Raw genomic sequence first — 15,965 nt, forward strand, 5'->3', positions numbered from 1 at the left:
GGGGGTGATGGTCATGGTGTGGGGCACTTGTGGGGAGAAGCACTGGGTGTTATATGGAAACCAATTTGACAATAAACTATTATAAAAAATAATAAATTAGCATTAAAAACTAAGACAATGTGATGTCCGACACATACTAACTACTTGATAAGTGTTAGCTGTTAGTATTATTTAGCTAAGTGGTACAGATTAGCCACTAACAGTACTTCATGTGAAGTAACTCAGCACCAACCCCTGCAGAGTGGAAAATCCCAGTGTAACCCTTAATTCCCCATATACTTTGCTAATAGCCTACAGTTGTTGGGAAACCTTCCCAATAGCTTAAACAATTGATTAACATATTTTATATTGATATGTATTATGTACTGTATTCTTACAATTAAGTGGGATAGGGAAAAGAAAATGTTATGAAGAAACTTATAAGGAAGAGAAAGTAGATGTACAGAACTGTATTTATTTAAAAATCCACATGTAAGTGGATCTGTGCAGTTCAAACCCGTGTTGTTCGAGGGCCAGCTGTATATGTAGCATGCTCTTTTTCTTCTGTTTTGTTGAATTCTCCTTTCTCATCAAAATATCTTTCTCCTTCCTAGTCCATAGTAAATATTAAAAATTTTCCCTTTAGAAGTTAGTTAGACATAGTGTCAGTTATAAATACCATCTCATACCAAGACTGAAATTTTGGGTCCTAGGTATAAATAATAGTTTAATATGTCTCAATGTGTTTTTCTCTAGCCTTTTTGAACTTAGAAAATTCTGAACTTTATCAGCTAATAGAATAATAAAGATAATGGTGAGAGAAAAGACATAATAGAGAAATAAGGTAGGGGAAAGAATATTAGAAATAATCTAGAATCATGATTTTGTTTTGATAGAAATTTGTTATCAAACAAGAGATGGTATGAAAAACATGAATAAATCCATTTTAGATTTTGTTGGGGCAGATCATTAAACAGATTTTAAATACTATTTTTGTATTGCGGTAGAATTGTAAATTACTGAGAAACCTGTTTAGGGAGGAAGAAAAGCATACTGCAAAGAGTCCTAAAGGCAGAAATATGAGAAGGACTAAAGAAAAAAAAAAAATAGCAGTGCTTAAAAACTGACCTGTACTAGGATTTTCCAGAGAAAGCCCTTATAAAACAGCATTTCACCTTTTACCAATATTTTCCGTTTTCAAGAACTGTTTTTCTGTTGTAGACCAAAGAGGACATTGCACTTCACAGTTTTACATTTCTTACAAGCTTTTGCAAAGTGATCTCAATAAATTTGGCATTTAGTTCTGTTAGTTGAAAGAAACATGATTTAGCTATTAGCTGATTGTTTTTAATACTTTACGCAGCCTGCCTTAGGTAATTTTCCTCCATGTGCCTGAACCAGATTCTGCAGGGAGGAAGGAGAAATTTTTGCAGGAAAGTGTTCTGAGATAGATCCCTGCTGATGTCAGAGGCAAGAATATTTTTTCAGTATGTATTATTTTTCATAATTTAATGGTACTCAGTATCATTTAATACCTTTGGAATTTGTAGACTTGTTTCTTGGTTCAAGTTTAAAAGATAATGGTAAACTTATATCCATCAAGAGTGAAATTGTTAATATTTTGTAAGTACTCTGTTTTTTGAAAGATGAAGTTTTTATAAAGATACGTATGCTTGAGAATGATCAGATTTGCTGACTTTACAAAAGGATTAACAGCCTTCAGAAAAATCAAAACGCTTAGGTGAAGCACAACTTCAAAGTTGCTGTTTGTCTTTGATCTACCTTCTCCCACTGTAAGGTGTCCTTCAGGGAAGAGAGATCTGTGTCTGGAGGGGAGGAGAGGGCAGCTCTAGGCCATGCCTGGTAACCATGGTTTCCCCTCCTGTGCTCTCTTCCCGGGGTACTGCTGGCCCCCTGACCACTGGCAGCAGACTCCACTGTCTCTTGCCTTCCCCGTCCAGTCAGGAGCCCAGACTGTGAACTCGGCCTCCGTGGCCTGTCATGTTTCTGTTTGCAGCGCTGCCGTCCTGCGTGGGGGCCTCGCTGCCCACCTTATCCCTCATCTCCTCCTCTGGTCCCTCGTGCGTTTCGCCATCAGAGAGTCTGCATAAAGCACAGTTCTCACCCCCGACCCCTCGTTCAGAGCCCTTAATGCCTTCTTGGTTCCCTGCACAGAAAGTCTAAAGTCTGACTCACAGCTGCTCAAGTCCCAGTTCTCGGTCTGGTGACAGCCCACCAGGTAGCTGTTAGTGAAAGCAATGAAAAACACTCCAGGAATTGGGTGTTCAGAAACTTCCATGGCCTTTCAACAGCATAAATTTTACCTGCATAGAATCAATTTTAAATCCTGGGGTTGTGTTTTTTTAAAAAAATTTTTTAAGTTTGTTTATTTTGAGAGAGAGCAAGAGAGAGCATGAGTGGAGGAGGGGCAGAGAAAGAGGGAAAGAGAGAGAATCCCAAGCATACTTCATGCTGTCAGTGAGGAGCGCCATGCAGACCTTGAACTTGAACTCACGAACAGCGAGATCAGGACTTGAGCTGAAACCAAGAGTCAGATGCTTAACTGACTGAGCCACCCAGGTGCCCCCTAGCTTTGTGTTTTAGGTGTCTTTTCCCTCCTCTCCTTTTCTTCTAGTAAGTGATTGGTGGCTTACTGGGAGAACAAAAAGAAGTTGCTCTTTCCACAACAGGTAGTGTGGGGTGTTGTCATCACGATACAGCCCCGCCTCGACTGATCTATCTCCTCACTCCCTACTTTCCTACAGTACTCCTTTTCCAAAGCCCAACAGCTTGTCCTTAGGACACATCCTGTATTTGCTCGTGTTTTTATGTTGCTTATGCTTGTTTCTTCTCTTGAACGTGCCCATCTGCGCACGTAGGTAGGGTGCAGGTGCAGACCTGAGAGCTGAGTTAGAGTGTTCCCATGTCCTTTCCTCTCTCTGCTGTGCCAGACCTCCCGCCTGATGGCACGGATCAGAACTGAGGATAAGCAGGGCAGCTCTTCAGACTGAAGTTCCTGGAGCCAGCACTCGCCCTACAGGACAAACGCAGGGACCAGTGTGCCCGAAGAGTGCTGTCCTCTACCAGTGAGTAGCTACACATTTCATGTGTGTTCTTGGGCAAACGGTGCCTCGGTCTCAAATGGCTACCACTAATGGGTGACTGATTTAGTAACTTTACTATCAGGACTTTCATGAATATTTGATGTCTGTCCTCTATGATGGTATGAATATTTGGTGATCTTTGTTTCTTCCATTCCTTCCTGTCTATATTTAGCACAAGTATACTCTGTTTACCTTTTCTGTATCCAGCGTGTCAAGCTGTTTGATTCTATTATTAGTTTCAACTCTCTTCCCTATTTCTACTATTTTCTGTACTAGAATATTCTTTTTTTTTAAGTTTACTTACTTATTTTGAAAGAGGGAGAGAGAAACTCCCAAGCAATCTCTGTGCTGTCAGTGAGGAGCACGATACAGGGCTTGAACCTGAACTCAAGAGGTCATGACCTGAGCTGAAATCAACAGTTGGACACTTTGACTTACTAAGCCACCCAGGGACCCCTATAATAGAATATTCTTAAATATTCACATATTACACCCTCCCCACAGGTAAATGTCTTTTTCCTTCCTCTGAATTCTCAATGAACTTGCCTGTTATTGGTCACACTCCTCTCTGCAAAGATTTAGGGGAGAGAGAAGTTGAGGACAGGGTTGGTAGCCATTTCCTATGGGAGTATAAACTCTTTTTACCCCCAGTTTCATTGAAAGATAATTGACATGCATCACTGTACAAATTGAAGGGGTTCGGCATAATGGTTTAACTTACGTATTTTGTGCAGTGATTATTACAGTGAGCTTAGTTGACATGCATCATCTTATTTGGATACAATAAAAAGAGAAAGCAAAAAAGAAAAAATATTTGCCTTGTGATAGAACCTTCTCTTTTCACAGCTTCCCTACGTGCCATGTGGCAGCGGCAGCCACTGTCACTGTGCCATAGGCTACTTTGCCAGTTCTCTGTCCTGTACCTGCAAGTTCGTACCTTTCCCACCTTCGTAAGGTTCTCCCGCCCGCCCGCACCCCATCTCTGGTAACCACAAATCTTATCTCTTTTCCTCTGAGTTTTGTTTTGTTTTTAGGTTCCAAATATAAGTGTGATTATACAGTATCTGTCTGGCTGGCTGGCTTATTTCACTTAGCATAACCTCCTCGAGATTCACCTGTGTTGTTGCAAATGGCAGGATTTCCTTGTTTTTGTGGTACTGAATTATAGTACATTTTGTGCGCGTGCGTGTGTGTGTGTGTGTGTGTGTGTGTGTGTAACAGTTTCTTTATCCATTTACCATAGGTGGACACTTAGGTTGTTTCCATATTTTGGCTATTATAAAAAATGTGAACATGGGAGTGCTGATATTTTTTCAAGTTAGTGTTTTCATTTCCTCTGGATACATTCCCAGATACGGAATTGCTGAATCATATGGTTGTTCTATTTTTAATTTCTTGAGGATTCTCCATACTGTTTTCTCTTGTGGCTGCACCAATTTACACTCCTACCGACAGTGAGCGAGAGTTCCCCCTTTCTCCACATCCTCACCAACATTTGTTATCTCTTGTCTTCTTGGTGATGGCCATTCTAACAGGTGCTATGTCATAATGGTTTTGATTTGTGTTCCTTAATGACTCATGATGTTGAATATCTTTCTGTGTGCCTACTCTTTCATAAATCTTTTTATTTTTTTAATGTTTATTTATTTTTGAGAGAGACAGATGGAGCATGAGTGGGGGACGGGCAGAGAGAGAGGGAGACACAGAGTCCAATGCAGGGCTCAAACCCATGAACTGTGAGATCATGACCTGAGCCGAAGTTGGACGCTTAGCCGACAGAGCCACCCAGGTGCCCCTCATAAATCTTTTTTTTTTTTTTTTTTTTTTTAAGAAATATCTGTTTGGGTCTTTTGTCCATTTTTAAATAAGATTATTTTTTTACTTACCTGTTATCGTGTCTTTTTTTTTTTGCTACTGAGTTGTCTGAGTTCTTTTTATATTTTAGGCACTGACCTTAGAGTATAAGCTCTTAGGCTATGGTCTCTCATCTGTCCTGTTCCCCCTCTCCCCTACTGTGCCTAGGAAGTGGGTCTCAGTCACAGTAGACAGACATGGCTGATTATATTAACATCACATGCTCTCAGTTACAGCACTCCACTTCTCAGGTCAAGGTTCAGTCTCCACGTGGAGATAGATTTGCTTTGTTACAGGTCGTGGTACTAAACTTTCAATGCAGGCCAAGTGTGTGCTTTTGAGTCCAAAGAGCACTGGTTAAGAAACAAAGAATTAGTAGTTCACAACTAGCATCCTCCTGGACCTAGGGCATAAGCATGTATTCCCACTCAAAGGGCCACCTCATAGCACTGGTTTTCAAGATAAAGAAAGATAGGCAGTGTAAGTGACAGAAGAATTTGCCGGTAGCTGTAATTTTTGTATAGATAACAAATTACAGCTCATGTCTTTGTCGTAGTAAACCAGAAAGCTTAGTGAACCAGAAAGCGATATTTGTCTTAGACTTGAAGTAGTAAAAGACAAATAACAGAAGACTTGGGAACTAATACCTAGAATCATCAAATGTTAGAGTTTTGGAGAACTCTTAGAGGAAGCTTAAATTCTAGGAAAAGAGCTGATATCAGAACTCACATTTCCTGATTCATTCATTAAATCAGTATGTTGACTGTCTTACAAGAATTTAATCTTGGATATGTGTCAGGAGAATCTGTGTTGAGAAATAGGACAAATTTGAATGAGGTGCTGGTCTACACAGAGAACAGTTAAAACGTGGGCCCGGACTCGAAGAATTCATTTCTTCAAGCGAAGTAAACCAGAGGCAAGGATTTTACAAACTGCACCTTCTTGGCCGCATGAAGAGGTAGGAAGAGGAGTGGCAGAACTGTGCAGAACAGAAAAATGGGAACACCAGTGAAAATTGGTGTTGACTGGACAATAAACTATAATAAAAAATAAAAGACAAAGACTAGGGGAAAAAATGAAACAAAGGACTTCAAAGAAAATAGAAATAATCCATGTACTAGAAGAAAACATCACACTTCATATTTAATATCTATCCCAATTCTCTCTCTAGCTCTCTCAGCCTCTCTCCCCCATAAATAAACTTTTAAAAGATCAGCACAAATGATTTTTCTCATATATAAACCTGATTGTGTCACTCCTCTGTTTAAAAACCTTTCAGAGGATCTGTACTGATATATTTAGTGATTCAATGATTCCCACTAATGATTGAGGATTTGGAGCAGTGGTTTTATTATAGCTCTTCGCCAGCTTGTTTTTGTCTTGTTTCTCCCTGCAAAGTACAGCACAGCATTTATTTATTTGTTAGAAGTTAGATGTGGCAAAAAAAAAAAATTGTTTTCCAGATATTTTGAATATAATTCCTTGTTATCCATGACTATCATTGAATTCGGTGTTAGTTCTGTTTCTTATCTAGGACCTGCAAAATAAACTAAACACCAAGGACGTTTGATATAACCAAACATCACCACTGGGCCTTGTGGCAATGTATCAGCTCTTAAGTCACCCAGGACCATTGATGGTGGTACAAATATATATACAGTATATAGTCAGGGTGCTGGTGTGAAAGACAGTATTTGATTATTTTCTTGCACACATGTTAATTTAGTTATAACTCAGAAGTTTGAGATTATGAGTTCTCATTCAGTCTAGTATTTATTCTAAAATGAGCAGAGAGAGAAAATATTCATAAATCAGTGTAAGGCAAGAAGTAGATATTGTGGGGAAAGATTCGTTCTTGATGGTCAAGTGTGCTCAGCCAGGCCCAGTGCGTATCAGTGACTGGATTTAAGCAACAGAAGATAGAGTGCAGGAAAGTTACTTTTTGTTCTTCCCGCTTAACAACTCGTTTAAATAAAAATTTTCTGGAATTGATTAAAAAGTTCATAGACAGTTTTGAATGAATTCAAAAGTTATCACACATTTATTTCTTTGTCACTCTGAAGTCTTTTAGAAATTAATATATATTAAAGATTAAAAATATCCTTGAGTCCCATACTTGGAATAATTTCAGTTACTGTGGGGCTTTTTAAAATGTTTATGTATCTATTTTGAGAGGGAGAAATCCCAAGTGGCAGAGAGGCAGAGAGAAAGAATCCCTAGCAGGCTCTGTGCTGACAGCATCACTGGGCTTGATAAGAGCCATGAGATCATGACCTGAGCCAAGATCAAGATGCCTAACCCACTGTGCCACCCAGGTACCCCTCAGTTACTGTGTTTTTAAGATCTAAAATATCTAATAGATATCTAATAGAATATCTGGGTTTTTTTGAGAGAGAGAGAGAGAGAGCGAGAGAGCGAGAGAGAGAGCAAGTGAGCAAGGGGCAGAGAAAGAGAGAGAAGTAGGGCTCACCCGGGGCTCGAGCTTACCCAAAGTGGGGCTCATGCTCACCTGATGCAGGACTCGAACTCATGAACTGTGAGATCATGACTTGCACTGAAGTCAGATGCTTAACAACTGAGCCACGCAGGCACCCCTAGAATCGTTGATCTTTAAAAATTCAAATCTAATGATTTGATTAAAAAACAAACTATTTGCTCCTGCTACTTATTATCAAGTCTGGTTCTCTTCTGAAATTTTGTGTTACCTGTTTAAGTCCTTGAACTTTTTTTTAGTGGTTTATTTATTTATTTTTGAGAGAGAGAGACAGAGTGCAACCAGGGGAGGCCAGAGAGAGGGAGTGCAGAGGATCCAAAGCAGGCTCCAGGCTCTGCGCTGACAGCAGTGACCCCTATGTGGTGCTCCAACTCCCAAGCCATAAGATCATAACCTGAGCTGAAGTCAGACACATGCGACTGAGCCACCCGGATGCCCCTAAGTCCTTGAACATTTTAACAATAGTTATTTTCAAGTTCCTGTAATATAACTCCCAATGTATCCATCTCCCATGAATCTGTGTCTCTTAACTGCTTTTTCTCATCTTGATCTCTTGTATGCCTGGTTATTTCAAATCATATACTGGACCTTATGGTTGAAAACTTGTGGAGATAATGTGAGCCTTTGTTGGATTTCCTCTTCCGGGGGGGGGGGGGGGGGGTACTTATTTACGGTGCCAGCAGACAACCGTGTTACAGCAGATCAACCTAATTGAGCCAGAGGTGAAGATGTTTCTGCTGGTTAGTTTTAGGCTCACCATTTCTTATAGGGAGTAGCTCTTTTAGGTCTCCCATGAAAGCCTGAGGCTTCCCGTTTCTTGGCAAGCCCTGAAGTTCAATTTTTCCGCCAGGTCTTTAACTTTGCTAAAAGCTCTGCTCAGCTTTTTTGGCTTCCACATTGAGACTTTCTGCCAGTTTTCCTACTTGTTACCAGCAGGAGAGTTTGTCTGAAATGAGCTACTCTGCTTTGCCAGAGGTGATCTGCAATTCCGTCTTCATGTTTATTTGTATGTACATGTAAAAGTGAGTATATACATGTATGTTATCCCAGTATGTGTCCATGTAAGTTACGAAGAAACGTGCACACAATGGGTATATGTGTGATGAATCTCTGCTCATCAGCGTTTCACTGTCACCATTTGGAGACTTGTGCTTGATTTCTTCTTCTTACCTGTGGTGTCGGATCAGGAAATATCTGAGATCTGCCTTCTAGAAGTTTTCCTGAATGTACAAGGGTAGATGTCAAATTCTTGACGATGATTTCTCACAGGGATTTGTGTAGATTAATGTATAATCCTAAAGAAACGAACTTATCATGTTTGAGCGGTACAGCAACAGTCTGATTGGTGGGTTTTATTTTGTCTTCACCTATTTTCTGAACTGGAAAGCCTTTCAAGATACGAGACATTGTTTGTATTGCTGTCTCCTTTAAGCTATCAATTTGTTTACAAAACATGTATCTGAGAAGAGTTGATTTTTAAAATTAATATAAAATTGATTATTATGGTTAAGGGAATAGGCTCTGGAGTTGGGACCTTTGAGATTGAATCCCAACTTTGACATGCACAGGCTGCGTGACCTTGGCCTCTATTTAATCTTTCTGTTGCTGTTTCCTTCTGTATATTATGGATCTAACTATAGAACTATCTTGTAGGATTTGTGTGAGGATTAAATTTTATATAGATAGATACCTGCTTGAAACACTTCCTGATATTCAGTAAATATTCAATAATTGTTCATAATCAGCGTTTTATTCAGGTAATGCTCAGTATTTGGTCAGGTTTCTTTTTTTTTTAATTTAAAAAATTTTTATTTTATTTTATTTTGAGAGAGAGAGAGCATGAGCAGAGGAGGGGCAGAGAAAGAGGGAGACACAGAATCTGAAGCAGGCTCCAGGCTCTGAGCTGTCAGCACAGAGCCAGGTGTGAGGCTCAAACTCTGGAACAGAGAGATCATGTCCTAGGCCAAAGTCGGACTCCTAACCAGTGGAGCCACCAGGTGCCCCTATCAGGCCTCTGAAAGGGAGGTGTTAATGAACTATTTGTTTGTGTGTATGTAATGATTAAAGTATAGATAGATGGCTTGATATTACTGGTTGTGTAGCAAAGTGCTCTAAGTTTAAAAATAGTAAGACAGTTTCCCTGAAATTATTTAGTAGGTATATAATAGTAAACATAATTTTTGTTTTAAAAGGGGTCATTATGGGGGCACCGGGTGGCTCAGTCAGTTGAGCATCTGACTTTGGCTTAGATCATGATCTCATGGTTTGTGGGTTCAAGCCCCACGTTGGGCTCTGTGCTGACAGCTGAGAGCCTGGAGCCTGCTTCGGATTCTGTGTCTCCCCCTCTCTCTGCCCCTCCTCCACTCATGCTCAGTTCTCTCCGTTGCAACAATAAATAAACATTTAAAAAAAATGTTAAGGGGTCATTATGGTCTGAACCAAAAAGTATTTTCCAGTTCTTATTCTGTTGGTTGTGGTCTGAAAGTATGGTTGCAATATGTTTTACAGCAAACAAGCGTTTCAAACCAAGTAAGCACAACTTGGGTGTGAACCTAGTGAAATTATTTTTTTCCTCTCAACTGTGATTCCCTCTCTGTGTGTGATATTAACTGTGAAACTAAAGAAAATGTATCTGTTGTACTGATAGCTTTATTTATTTTATTTTTTTTTTGAAAGAGAGAGAGGGCTGGAAAGAGGGGCAGAGGGAGAGGAAGAGAGAGAATCTTAAGTAGTCTCCACGCTCAGCACAGAGCCTGACTTGGGGCTTGATCTCGTGATTCTGAGATCATGAGCTGAGCTGAAATCAAGAGTCAGAGCTCAACCGACTGAGCCACCCAGGAGCCTCAGTACTGGTAACTTTCTGTGCTATGATTTTGCTTACCCTTTATCTTCAGATGATGAAGTCATTAATTTCTAGGAGCATCTTTAATCATAAAGTCAGTCACCCTGAGGTAGGCAAAATTTCTCTTGATTGTTAAATGAAAATATTATTAGAAATTATTGCTAAATGTACCTGTTTCTGGATGCCTGAGGATGACCTTGAGTTCATACTGTTTTAGAGATTAGCTTCTATTTTTTCTTTCTTTTAAGTAAAGCATGTATATGTCTGGGTCTGAGAAAGAGGCCAAAGAGGAGGGTGGTGACTGCCTTGCCACTGCTTGGCTAAGCCACAATGAGCCCCCTGACCTGTCATTTCCGTTCATGTAATGGGTTCTGCACTCAGAGGCTCTGTAGACATGAGGAAACCGTGTTGAAAGAGAGAAAGATTAAACTATGCTCTCTTTCACTCAGCTTATCTGCCCCAAGGCTCTTTTGGGCTTAAGAGTCATATAATTTCAATTAATTTCTCCCCCTCTTCCTCCCTTTTCCCCTCCTCCTCTTCCTCTTCCTCTTCCTCCTCCTCTTTTGTCTTCTTGTGTGGGAGATCATTTAATGTGGACACTCAAAGCCTGAGCAGAGTGGGGAGTGCCCCAGAAGTGGGCAGCAGACCCACACCTGATCACAGGAGGGGAGGCCGCACGCTGGGGGCTGGCCCAGGCATGCAAGGGGAGTCCTGGAAGGGTGGCCCAGGCAGGCTGACCCACCAGGGGACCTGGAGGCCAGTCCTTGAGAAGGTATCTAAACCAGGTGCTGAGTGCTCAGGCCAGAGCCTAACCCGGGGAGCCAGGGTTGGGGGCTGCTGCTAGATCTTACGGGGTGTCTGCAGCTCCAGGAGGTGGCCGTGGCGGTGGCCCTTCTTCCCCAGGTGCTGTAGGCAGGAGCTGATCTGCTCCAACACTGATTGATGCAGTGTGTTCTGCTTCTCCAGAGCTGTGGTCCTCGCCTTCCGTGCCCACCTCTACCTGCACACCCAGGCCCCCCCTGGGGCCCGGCATTGCAGGCTTCGTATTCCAGACTGCATTCTCTGTATAAATAAAAAATCCACGTTTGTTATTTTCTTCCTTAGAATCAATCCCTTAAGTTTGACTATAATTGATCGTTTACTTTTCTTGTGTTTTCTTTTGTAGTGTTGTGTTTTTGTCATGTACTTTGTCATGTTTTTAGCCTCCTTCCTATATCATATACTTTTATGACCTTTCTTGTTTCTATGTTGAGGATGAATTCCTTATTATGAGATTTTTTTTATTATTATTGAAGAAGTATTAAAACAATCTGGCTAACTATTGGACTGTACTATTATATAGAAATCAAAGTATTTAGAAGGATTACTGCAAGTCTGTCATACTCATTAATTTGGATATCAAGAAGTCCCCAAAAGAAGGGTTGACATGATGCTGGGGTTTACGTCCTTAACATCCATGTAGACAAGTACTTGCAAAGTGATTTTAAAACCGTATAGAGTCTATTTGCTTCAGTAACTATTTACCTTGTTTAATCATAGTAATGACAACATTCAGAGACAGGAAATGCCTGCAGCATAACATGTATGAACAAGAATGAATCTGGGATGGGGTGATTACCACGAGCCCTGACTTTGGCTCCTGTGGCACTGTTCCAGGCAGTGTCCTGGAGACCAACGTTGTCCAGTGAAAATAAAGTGTGAACCACGTATTGAACTTTGTTTTCTAATAACCATATTCAAGAAGCTTTTTAAAAGATGAAATTAATTTTAATAGTTCACCTCACCCATTAGATCAAAATATTATTTCAACATATAATCCATCCTGAAAAGTATTGGTGAGCTATTTTACATTCTTTGATTCATAGTAAGTCTTTGAAATATGGTATGTATTTTACAAATACAGTACATCTCAATTTGGACACATTTTTCATTGAAAATGCTTGATCTATATTTAGACTTTTTAAAACTTACAGATGAAAAAAACAGAATCAGGGGCAGCTGCGTGGCTTAGTACATTAAGTGTCCACCACTTGATTTGGGCTTAGGTGATGATCTCCCTGTTCGTGAGTTTGAGCCCCATATAGGGCTCTGCCCTGACAGAGTGGCGCCTACTTGGGATTCTCTCTCTCTCACTCTCTCTCTTTCTCTCTCTCCTCTCAAGATGAATAAACATGAAAAAAAATTATAAAAAAAGAAAGCAGAGGGGCGCCTGGGTGGCTCAGTCAGTTGAGCATCTGGTTTCGGCTCAGGTATGATCTCACGGTTCGTGGGTTCAAGCCCTGCGGCAGGCTCTGTGCTGACAGCTTAGAGCCTGGAGCCTGCTTCAGATTCTGTTTCTTCTTCTCTATCTGACCCACCCCGCTCGTGCTCTGCCTCATTCTATCTCTCAAAAAAAAAAAAATGTAAAAAACAAATTTAAAAAAGTCAAAGAAACAGGTGAAATTCATTAAAAAAAACAGATTTACATACTCAGTTTGTTCCAAACATGCATAAATTTTTCAGTAACTGAATTGATACCTAAATTTAAATTAATTACAGTTACCTGGGTGGCTCAATTGGTTAAATGTCCCACTTTGACTCAGGTCATGATCTCACAGTTTGTGATTTTGAGCCCTGCATCAGGCTCTGTGCTGATAGCTTGGAGCCTGGAGCCTGCTTGGGATTCTGTGTCTGCCTCTCCCCTGCCTATGCTCTGTCTCTGTCTCACTCTCAAAAATAAATAAAAGATTTAAAAATATTTTTAAAAGGTTTTAATTAATTGAAATTTAATAAAAGTGAAAATTCAAGTTCTCAGTCTCACTGTGCATATTTAAAGTGCTCAGTAGCTGTTTGTGGGTTGTGGCCACCACACTGAACAGTATAGGTGTAGAATATAGCTCATGCGGAAATGTCAGCCAAGGGACCCTGGATCAAGCTTAAATTTTAGTTAAATTTTAAGGTGAGAGGAATGATGTAAATTAGCAAAAATCATGATATTGAAATAATAGGGACATTTTAATGAAGTTGATGTCTGAGTTTCATATGATTGTCATTATTTTCCGAAAACAATTTGGAGATAATCACAAATGTCTCTGGTCCTTGGATGATTGTCCTCAGGCTAAGATACTATTAATTCCTAGGAACCACCTCATAACATGTTGTGGTCAGTGTTCATTAGCAGGGTATAAAATCAACCCATTGGATCTCAATCAGCATTTTTATTTTATTTTTCTACTACTTAAAAAAATTTTTTTTAATGTTTTATTTATTTTTGAGACAGAGAGACAGAGCATGAGCAGGGAGGGTCAGAGAGAGAGGGAGACACAGAACCTGAAGACAGGCTCCAGGCTCTGAGCTAGCTGTCAGCACAGAGCCCGACGCGGGGCTCGAACCCACGAATGTGAGATCATGACCTGAGCCGAAGTCGGCCGCTCAACCGACTGAGCCACCCAGGCGCCCCTATTTTTTTATAATGTTTATTTATTTTAAGAGAGGATGAGTTGGGGAGAGACAGAGAAAGAGGGAGAGAGAATCCCCAGCAGGCTCCACACTGTCAGTGCAGAGCCCAACACGGGATTCGATGTCATGAACTGTGAGATCATGACCTGAGCCCAAATCAACAGTTGGATGCTTAACCAACCGAGCCACCCAAGTGCCATGATTATATTTTTTAAAACTATGAAATGGTATTGAATAGAATAGAGAATGTATCAGAATGTGTTTAGCTTCAAAGAACCTCTGTTGCCACTATAGATACATGTTTTGCATGTATAGGAGCTCAGTGAAAAATGAATTTCTTTTTCACGGTTGTAAAATTTTTGAAAATCATTCTTCTAAGGTATATTTTTTATTGCTAATATACAGAATATTGCCTTCAGGTACATATGTCTGAACAAAGCATTAATCACAGAAAATTTGAGATTTAGCTCTGAGAAATAAGTGTGTTGGAACATGTGTAGTGAGGAAGATGGTAAAGTGTAATGTTACTGATATCTAATCCCCATAGTAAATACAATGTAAGTGTATGGTGATTTTCTTCCTCAATTCTCAGCTGACTCAGAGTAGCCAAATTTGAACTTGCAGTTAATAGAATATCTTATTGGTTTGGGAAACTATCTTTCTTCAAATTTTGGTTTGACTATGAAGTCATCAAATTTCAACTCAGGGTTGCATCTTAATTCTTAAGAAGGGGCACCTGGCTGGCTCAGTCAGTAGAGCATGTGACTCTTGGTCGCAGGGTCTTGAGTTCAAGTCCCACATTGGGTCTAGAGCTTATTTAAAAAAAAAAAAAGTGAAAGTTTGTATTCAGGCCTAATTGGTATGGATAATAGAAAAATGTCACTCAAAATCTCCTTAAAGGATTTTAATAAAATAATTGAGTAATATATGTTAAACCATTCCTGTAGTTTTTAGTTTTGTGTCACCTGATGTTTAATCTCAGCAGAAATGCATTAAGATGTATTAAAAGGTGAAGTCAAGAGGCACCTAGGTGGCTCAGTCCGTTGGTTGGCCAACTTCGACTCAGGTCTTAATCTCATGGTTCATGTGTTCAAGCCCCGCATCGGGCTCTGTGCTGACAGCTCAGAGCCTGGAGCCTGCTTTAGATTCTGTGTCTCCCTCTCTCTCTCTCTCTCTCTCTCTCTACCCCTCCCCTACTTAAAGCTCTGTCTCTCTAAAAAGGTGAAGTGAAATTACACCTGGGATTGAGAGTATTTTTGACAAAGTGTAGATTTCTTTTTGTTAGTCTGTTACTCTGAATTAATTGCTTTATTTAAAGCTTCTTCCACAAAGCTTTGTGGTTTTTCAAGATTTGTTTAAGCCTAACTTGGATATCAGTGCTTGAAATTTTCAACTGTACAGAGTCAACTTGTCAGATGGCTTAAGCACAGTGTACATTTTAGGAATGCTGTTTTCACACAAGAGGCTGGATTCTTGGGCAGCATTCACAACTGTGATGTGAAAAGGCAAAATATGCCAGTCAGTCCTGCACAGTTATCGTGCTCAAAATTCCAAGGCCTGGGGCTATGTATTGTTAAGGATAAAATTGATCTGTAGCTGGGTTATGGGTATTCAAGTGGCTTAAATTTAAGAGAACACATATGCAAAACTACATAGTGCAGAGGATTTGGGGAGGGCTGTGTGTGTGACACAGAGCGGTAAAGAACAGCACGTTATGCCTGGGCCTTTTGGAATCAAGACCTCAGGGAGGCAAAGTGAAATGGCTTTTGAGCCAGGTCTTGAATAATTGGTAGATACCCTGTAAGAATAATTAGGGGACATTCACACCTTGGAAAGACTGTAAGAATTAGTGTTAGAAAAGTATTTACAAAGTTACCTTTTTTTTTTTTTTCCAAAGCCAAAAAGCAAGGGTGTTTATTGCAGGTTCGAACCCGGCCTCTGCTCACTCCAAGCTGGTGGAACGGAGAGAGCCAGAGAGCCCCGAACAAAGGCGAGGTAGGGCTTTTATGAGTTTGGGAAGGGGGAGTTATAGGAAATTGTGACATAGGTACAGTGATCCAATTATTATTATACAATATTATTGACAGCAGGTTTATCCAATTACAACATTTAGAGTGTTAACCAATCACAGACCCAGGACCCAGGACCCTCACGTAGGGTGTAACCAGCCTTAGGCAATAACTGATTACCTATAGCTTCTCTTTCTAGGCCTGCCCTTAGGAATGTTAAGGGTATTACAAGGGTGGTCTCTCTT

The 15,965-nt window shown here is 40.2% G+C and overlaps 1 protein-coding gene across 2 annotated transcripts in view; it reads left to right on the forward strand.

Annotated features, from left to right (window-relative positions):
* The window catches only part of CNST (consortin, connexin sorting protein), a 119,861-nt gene that overhangs the window by 22,898 nt on the left and 80,998 nt on the right, over window positions 1-15,965 (forward strand). Inside the window, exon 2 of one of the 2 annotated variants that reach the window (XM_029934866.1) lies at window positions 2,931-3,065. The exons of the other annotated variant lie outside the window; for it this stretch is intronic. The gene's annotated coding sequence lies outside the window, so the exon portion shown is untranslated. The remainder of the gene's footprint in view (window positions 1-2,930; window positions 3,066-15,965) is intronic. 2 annotated transcript variants of the gene reach the window in all.

This window comes from Suricata suricatta, chromosome 3 (assembly GCF_006229205.1).
Source record: "Suricata suricatta isolate VVHF042 chromosome 3, meerkat_22Aug2017_6uvM2_HiC, whole genome shotgun sequence".
In the NCBI taxonomy this organism is placed as follows: Eukaryota; Metazoa; Chordata; class Mammalia; order Carnivora; family Herpestidae; genus Suricata; species Suricata suricatta.